Here is a 9,046-nt window from a genome sequence, read left to right as displayed (position 1 = left end):
AAGATGTTCTTGGAATATTATACTCACCTGATTTGCACCTACCAGAACCACCCCAGATACTGTGGAACCATAGGAAGATGTCCATGAGCTTCTCCCAATGTGTAACCTGCTCTGTATTTCTCCTGCCATTTTGCTAACACAATCGCAATAATTTCTTTCCAATGAAATCACTTTACAGGAAAGATGTTCTTGGAATATTATACTCACCTGATTTGCACCTACCCGAACCACCCCAGATACTGTGGAACCATAGGAAGATGTCCATGATCTTCTCCCAATGTGTAACCTGCTCTGCATTTCTCCTGCCATTTTGCTAACACAATCCCAAACATTTCTTTCCAATGAAATCACTTTACAGGAAAGATGTTCTTGGAATATTATACTCACCTGATTTGTACCTACCAGAACCACCCCAGATACTGTGGAACCATAGGAAGATGTCCATGAGCTTCTCCCAATGTGTAACCTGCTCTGTATTTCTCCTGCCATTTTGCTAACACAATCCCAAACATTTCTTTCCAATGAAATCACTTTACAGGAAAGATGTTCTTGGAATATTATACTCACCTGATTTGCACCTACCAGAACCACCCCAGATACTGTGGAACCATAGGAAGATGTCCATGAGCTTCTCCCAATGTGTAACCTGCTCTGTATTTCTCCTGCCATTTTGCTAACACAATCCCAACCATTTCTTTCCAATGAAATCACTTTACAGGAAAGATGTTCTTGGAATATTATACTCACCTGATTTGCACCTACCAGAACCACCCCAGATACTGTGGAACCATAGGAAGATGTCCATGAGCTTCTCCCAATGTGTAACCTGCTCTGTATTTCTCCTGCCATTTTGCTAACACAATCGCAATAATTTCTTTCCAATGAAATCACTTTACAGGAAAGATGTTCTTGGAATATTATACTCACCTGATTTGCACCTACCAGAACCACCCCAGATACTGTGGAACCATAGGAAGATGTCCATGATCTTCTCCCAATGTGTAACCTGCTCTGCATTTCTCCTGCCATTTTGCTAACACAATCCCAAACATTTCTTTCCAATGAAATCACTTTACAGGAAAGATGTTCTTGGAATATTATACTCACCTGATTTGTACCTACCAGAACCACCCCAGATACTGTGGAACCATAGGAAGATGTCCATGAGCTTCTCCCAATGTGTAACCTGCTCTGTATTTCTCCTGCCATTTTGCTAACACAATCCCAAACATTTCTTTCCAATGAAATCACTTTACAGGAAAGATGTTCTTGGAATATTATACTCACCTGATTTGCACCTACCAGAACCACCCCAGATACTGACTGGACAGGGAAGAACAGATCTCCTTTTATTAACCAGTGTCAGTAACAACCACAGCTGAGAAACCTACTGAGAAATCTCTAGGAGACTCTGGGGTTTGCAGTGTTTAACAATCCTTTGGGTAAAAACAATTATATGAATTATTTATATATTTCTAAAACAGCAGTCAAAGTTATTTGAAAGAGAAGATCAAACAATGGGGGTTGGGAGTATGATGGTAATTAACAAGCTACAAAGTGAAATCCTGCCCCTGGAGGGCATCTGTATCCAATGGAAAAGTATGTATCATGGAGTACTCCATAAGCCAGGATACTCCATAAGCCACTACACCTTTATTCTTCCACTTAATGAAGGCCCTGGCCTGAAGTGTTAGAGTCACAAGTAACCCATGCTCTAATCACTAACTGGACATTAACCCCGTTTGGCCTGTATAGACCAAAATAGTGTTACACCACCAAAGACATATTATGGGTAGAGGTGACCCCCAACATATAGCAGGTGTTTTCTTACTGGTATTCCACAAGGAGCCCAGTTTAGTGAGGGAACTCATGACATGTGTGAAGGTAGCACCCAGTGGACAGGATTTATTTTTATGATTTATGTTTTGTATGTGGAAATGATCACTCCTGTGTCTGAATAAACTGCTTTAACTTGAAGAACATTCCTGCTGTGGATGTCCCAAGCTTTCAGCACAATCAGCTAGTGCCAAGCAGAACATCATGTCTCTACTATATCTCTGCATAACATAATCTTCTCTTTTTACTCTCCTTCCCTCCCCATCCTTCCTTTTCTTCTGTTCTTTAGACAGACTCATATACACCTTTATATTCCATATACTTCTGTCATCTCTTGTTATCTCAGCCAGGTCAGTCTTGCTCCTTAGTTACCCTTTTAGCCTTTTGCCTCCTATGGGGCAAATTCACTAAGCGCCGAAGCGCCGAACGCTAGCGTTACTTCGCTAGCGTTTGGCATTTTCGTTACTGCGCAAATCTACTAACGAACGCTGGCGTAGTTTCGCTAGTGTTACTTCGCACCCTTACGCCTGGCGAATTTTTGCTACGGACGTAACTACGCAAATTCACTAACGCGCGCAGTGTACTGAACGCTACCGTTTACGCTAGACTTCCTTCGCCACCTCAGACCAGGCTAAGCGCAATAGAGAAGATAGGGATTGCTTCAAGAAAAGTCAAAAAATTTTCTAAGTCCCAAAAAACGCTGGCGTGTTTTCTACATTATGGGTGATAGGCTGAAAAAGATCGAAAAATGTTTTGGGGCTCCTCTCCTTCCCCCCTACATTTCCTGACTCATGGCAACTTACCTATACAGTGGGCACATGTGTAGGGCAAAATAAAATTTTTATTTGATGTTTTGAAGGTTTCCCAGGCATTTATAGTGATTCTACGTATTCCTCCATTGAAATTTGAATTTGGCGCCGTATGCAAATTAACCATTGCTAGCGTAACTTCGCTTCGCTTAGCGAATCAGTGCTAGCGCAACTTCACAACCTTACGGTACCCCCGAGCGCAACTTCGGATTTTAGTGAATTTGCGAAACGCTGGCGAAACTACACCTGGCGAAGTGTGGCGAAGTGCGGCGAAGTTACGCCTGGCGCAACTACAAATCTTAGTGAATTTGCCCCTATGTCTCTAGCCACTATCTCTCATTTGCTCATGTGCATTGTGCTTCACTTTTCCTCTTTCCATTTTAGTTCTCCCCATTCCTACCTCATCTTTTCATTATTTTACCAGTCTTCTTTCTCTTATCTCATGTTTTCTCTGACCCCCATTCCATTCCCATGTTTGCCTTGCACTTGTGGGGTAGAGACATGTGATAATGGCCAGGACTTGGAAGATGGGGCAAATAGGGAGAGTAAAAAAACGGCAAAGTCTTCTTCATTTCCATATCGGTCAAAGTTGACCAATCACAAGAGGACTTTCCAATCCATGTTAAAGACTGTCTGTCAACAACATAGCCCTTTGCCTAGACTCTATGACAATTTGACATTGCCGCTATCCCGTAATACCATAGGGAGAGAAAAAAACGGCAAAGATTTCTTCATTTCCATATCGGTCAAAGTTGACCAATCACAAGAGGACTTTCCAATCCATGTTAAAGACTGCCTGTCAAACAACATAGCCTTTTGCCTACTATAGATTCCTCCTTGCCATACAAAGAATAGGAAGACCCACAGCCTTCTATGACAAGAGCTGTCAGTCCAATATCCCTTTGCCTAGGCTCTATGGCAAATTAGCCATTGCCTAAGCACTCCCATGATAAAATCTAACATTCCAACACATTTCCATGTGTTGACCTGTGCCTAGTAAGCCTTAACTTCCCTATCCCGTATAACCATAGGGAGAGAAAAAAACGGCAAAGTCTTCTTCATTTCCATATAGGTCAAAGTTGACCAATCACAAGAGGACTTTCCAATCCATGTTAAAGACTGCCTGTCAACAACATAGCCCTTTGCCTAGACTCTATGACAATTTGACATTTCCGCTATCCCGTAATACCATAGGGAGAGAAAAAAACGGCATAGTCTTCTTCATTTCCATATCGGTCAAAATTGACCAATCACAAGACGACTTTCCAATCCATGTTAAAGACTGCCTGTCAAACAACATAGCCTTTTGCATACTATAGATTCCTCCTTGCCATACAAAGAATAGGAAGACCCACAGCCTTCTATGACAAGAGCTGTCAAACCCATATCCCTTTGCCTAGGCTCTATGGCAAATTAGCCATTGCCTAAGCACTCCCATGATAAAATCTAACATTCCAACACATGACCATGTGTTGACCTGTGTCTAGTAAGCCTCAACTTCCCTATCCCGTATAACCATAGGGAGAGAAAAAAACAGCAAAGTCTTCTTCATTTCCATATCGGTCAAAATTGACCAATCACAAGACGACTTTCCAATCCATGTTAAAGACTGCCTGTCAAACAACATAGCCTTTTGCCTACTATAGATTCCTCCTTGCCATACAAAGAATAGGAAGACCCACAGCCTTCTATGACAAGAGCTGTCAGTCCCATATCCCTTTGCCTAGGCTCTATGGCAAACTAGCCATTGCCTAAGCACTCCCATGATAAAATCTAACATTCCAACACATGACCATGTGTTGACTTGTGCCTAGTAAGCCTCAACTTCCCTATCCCGTGTAACCAAAGGGAGAGAAAAAAACGGCAAAGTCTTCTTCATTTCCATATCGGTCAAAGTTGACCAATCACAAGAGGACTTTCCAATCCATGTTAAAGACTGCCTGTCAACAACATAGCCCTTTGCCTAGACTCTATGACAATTTGACATTGCCGCTATCCCGTAATACCATAGGGAGAGAAAAAAACGGCAAAGTCTTCTTCATTTCCATATCGGTCAAAGTTGACCAATCACAAGAGGACTTTCTAATCCATGTTAAAGACTGCCTGTCAAACAACATAGCCTTTTGCCTACTGTAGATTCCTCCTTGCCATACAAAGAATAGGAAGACCCACAGCCTTCTATGACAAGAGCTGTCAGTCCAATATCCCTTTGCCTAGGCTCTATGGCAAATTAGCCATTGCCTAAGCACTCCCATGATAAAATCTAACATTCCAACACATTGCCATGTGTTGACCTGTGCCTAGTAAGCCTCAACTTCCCTATCCTGTATAACCATAGGGAGAGAAAAAAACGGCAAAGTCTTCTTCATTTCCATATCGGTCAAAGTTGACCAATCACAAGAGGACTTTCCAATCCATGTTAAATACTGCCTGTCAACAACATAGCCCTTTGCCTAGACTCTATGACAATTTGACATTGCCGCTATCCCGTAATTCCATAGGGAGAGAAAAAAACGGCAAAGTGTTCTTCATTTCCATATCGGTCAAAGTTGACCAATCACAAGAGGACTTTCCAATCCATGTTAAAGACTGCCTGTCAAACAACATAGCCTTTTGCCTACTATAGATTCCTCCTTGCCATACAAAGAATAGGAAGACCCACAGCCTTCTATGACAAGAGCTGTCAGTCCAATATTTGCTCTATGGCAAATTAGCCATTGCCTAAGCACTCCCATGATAAAATCTAACATTCCAACACATAGCCATGTGTTGACCTGTGCCTAGTAAGCCTTAACTTCCCTATCCCGTATAACCATAGGGAGAGAAAAAAACGGCAAAGTCTTCTTCATTTCCATATCCGTCAAAGTTGACAAATCACAAGAGGACTTTCCAATCCATGTTAAAGACTGCCTGTCAACAACATAGCCCTTTGCCTAGACTCTATGACAATTTGACATTGCCGCTATCCCGTAATACCATAGGGAGAGAAAAAAACGGCAAAGTCTTCTTCATTTCCATATCGGTCAAAGTTGACCAATCACAAGAGGACTTTCCAATCCATGTTAAAGACTGCCTGTCAAACAACATAGCCTTTTGCCTACTATAGATTCCTCCTTGCCATACAAAGAATAGGAAGACCCACAGCCTTCTATGACAAGAGCTGTCAGTCCCATATCCCTTTGCCTAGGCTCTATGGCAAATTAGCCATTGCCTAAGCACTCCCATGATAAAATCTAACATTCCAACACATTACTATGTGTTGACCTGTGCCTAGTAAGCCTCAACTTCCCTATCCCGTATAACCATAGGGAGAGAAAAAAAACGGCAAAGTCTTCTTCATTTCCATATCGGTCAAAGTTGACCAATCACAAGAGGACCTTCCAATCCATGTTAAAGACTGCCTGTCAACAACATAGCCCTTTGCCTAGACTCTATGACAATTTGACATTGCCGCTATCCCGTAATACCATAGGGAGAGAAAAAAACGGCAAATTTTTCTTCATTTCCATATCGGTCAAATTTGACCAATCACAAGAGGACTTTCCAATCCATGTTCAAGACTGCCTGTCAACAACATAGCCCTTTGCCTAGGCTCTATGACAATTTGACATTGCCGCTATCCCGTAATACCATAGGGAGAGAAAAAAACGGCAAAGTCTTCTTCATTTCCAAATCGGTCAAAGTTGACCAATCACAAGAGGACTTTCCAATCCATGTTAAAAACTGCCTGTCAAACAACATAGCCTTTTGCCTACTATAGATTCCTCCTTGCCATACAAAGAATAGGAAGACCCACAGCCTTCTATGACAAGAGCTGTCAGTCCCATATCCCTTTGCCTAGGCTCTATGGCAAATTAGCCATTGCCTAAGCACTCCCATGATAAAATCTAACATTCCAACACATGACGATGTGTTGACCTGTGCCTAGTAAGCCTCAACTTCCCTATCCCGTATAACCATAGGGAGAAAATAAACGGCAAATTCTTCTTCATTTCCATATCGGTCAAAGTTGACCAATCACAAGAGGACCTTCCAATCCATGTTAAAGACTGCCTGTCAACAACATAGCCCTTTGCCTAGACTCTATGACAATTTGACATTGCCGCTATCCCGTAAAACCATAGGGAGAGAAAAAAAAAAAAGGCAACGTCTTCTTCATTTCCATATCGGTCAAAGTTGACCAATCACAAGAGGACTTTCCAATCCATGTTAAAGACTGCCTGTCAACAACATAGCCCTTTGCCTAGACTCTATGACAATTTGACATTGCCGCTATCCCGTAATACCATAGGGAGAGAAAAAAAACGGCAAAGTCTTCTTCATTTACATATATGTCAAAGTTGACCAATCACAAGAGGACTTTCCAATCCATGTTAAAGACTGCCTGTCAACAACATAGCCCTTTGCCTAGACTCTATGACAATTTGACATTGCCGCTATCCCGTAATACCATAGGGAGAGGAAAAAAACGGCAAAGTCTTCTTCATTTCCATATCGGTCAAAGTTGACCAATCACAAGAGGACTTTCCAATCCATGTTAAAGACTGCCTGTCAGCAACATAACCCTTTGCCTAGACTCTATGACAATTTGACATTGCCGCTATCCCGTAATACCATAGGGAGAGAAAAAAAACGGCAAAGTCTTCTTCATTTCCATATCGGTCAAAGTTAACCAATCACAAGACGACTTTCTAATCAATGTTAAAGACTGCCTGTCAACAACATAGCCCTTTGCCTAGACTCTATGACAATTTGACATTGCCGCTATCCCGTAATACCATAGGGAGAGAAAAAAACGGCAAATTTTTCTTCATTTCCATGTCGGTCAAAGTTGACCAATCACAAGAGGACTTTCCAATCCATGTTAAAGACTGCCTGTCAACAACATAGCCCTTTGCCTAGGCTCTATGACAATTTGACGTTGCCGCTATCCCGTAATACCATAGGGAGAGAAAAAAAACGGCAAAGTCTTCTTCATTTCCATATCGGTCAAAGTTGACCAATCACAAGAGGACTTTCCAATCCATGTGAAAGACTGCCTGTCAACAACATAGCCCTTTGCCTAGACTCTATGACAATTTGACATTGCCGCTATCCCGTAAAACCATAGGGAGAGAAAAAAAAAAAAGGCAACGTCTTCTTCATTTCCATATCGGTAAAAGTTGACCAATCACAAGAGGACTTTCCAATCCATGTTAAAGACTGCCTGTCAACAACATAGCCCTTTGCCTAGACTCTATGACAATTTGACATTGCCGCTATCCCGTAATACCATAGGGAGAGAAAAAAAACGGCAAAGTCTTCTTCATTTCCATATCGGTCAAAGTTGACCAATCACAAGAGGACTTTCCAATCCATGTTAAAGACTGCCTGTCAGCAACATAGCCCTTTGCCTAGACTCTATGACAATTTGACATTGCCGCTATCCCGTGAAACCAAAGGGAGAGAAAAAAAATTGGCAAAGTCTTCTTCATTTCCATATCGGTAAAAGTTGACCAATCACAAGAGGACTTTCCAATCCATGTTAAAGACTGCCTGTCAACAACATAGCCCTTTGCCTAGAATTTATGACAATTTGACATTGCCGCTATCCCGTAATACCATAGGGAGAGAAAAAAAACGGCAAAGTCTTCTTCATTTCCATATCGGTCAAAGTTGACCAATCACAAGAGGACTTTCCAATCCATGTGAAAGACTGCCTGTCAACAACATAGCCCTTTGCCTAGACTCTATGACAATTTGACATTGCCGCTATCCCGTAATACGATAGGGAGAGAAAAAAAACGGCAAAGTCTTCTTCATTTCCATATCGGTCAAAGTTGAACAATCACAAGAGGACTTTCCAATCCATGTTAAAGACTGCCTGTCAACAACATAGCCCCTTGCCTAGACTCTATGACAATTTGACATAGCCGCTATCCCGTAATACCATAGGGAGAGAAAAAAAACGTTAAAGTCTTCTTCATTTCCATATCGGTCAAAGTTGACCAATCACAAGAGGACTTTCCAATCCATGTTAAAGACTGCCTGTCAAACAACGCTGCTGTTGGTCTGTGCCATGATTAAATAAAGGCCTTTTATTCTACTAAGAAGGTGCTGTTCTTATCTACATTGAAAAGACTGCCTGTCAACAACATAGCCTCTTGCCTAGACTCTATGACAATTTGACATAGCCGCTATCCCGTAATACCATAGGGAGAGAAAAAAAACGTTAAAGTCTTCTTCATTTCCATATCGGTCAAAGTTGACCAATCACAAGAGGACTTTCCAATCCATGTTAAAGACTGCCTGTCAACAACATAGCCCCTTGCCTAGACTCTATGACAATTTGACATAGCCGCTATCCCGTAATACCATAGGGAGAGAAAAAAAACGTTAAAGTCTTCTTCATTTCCATATCG

The sequence above is a fragment of the Xenopus laevis genome, chromosome 3L (assembly GCF_017654675.1).
Source record: "Xenopus laevis strain J_2021 chromosome 3L, Xenopus_laevis_v10.1, whole genome shotgun sequence".
In the NCBI taxonomy this organism is placed as follows: domain Eukaryota; kingdom Metazoa; phylum Chordata; class Amphibia; order Anura; family Pipidae; genus Xenopus; species Xenopus laevis.
The sequence above is the reverse complement of the archived record's forward strand: the minus strand, read 5'-3'. Positions refer to the sequence as shown.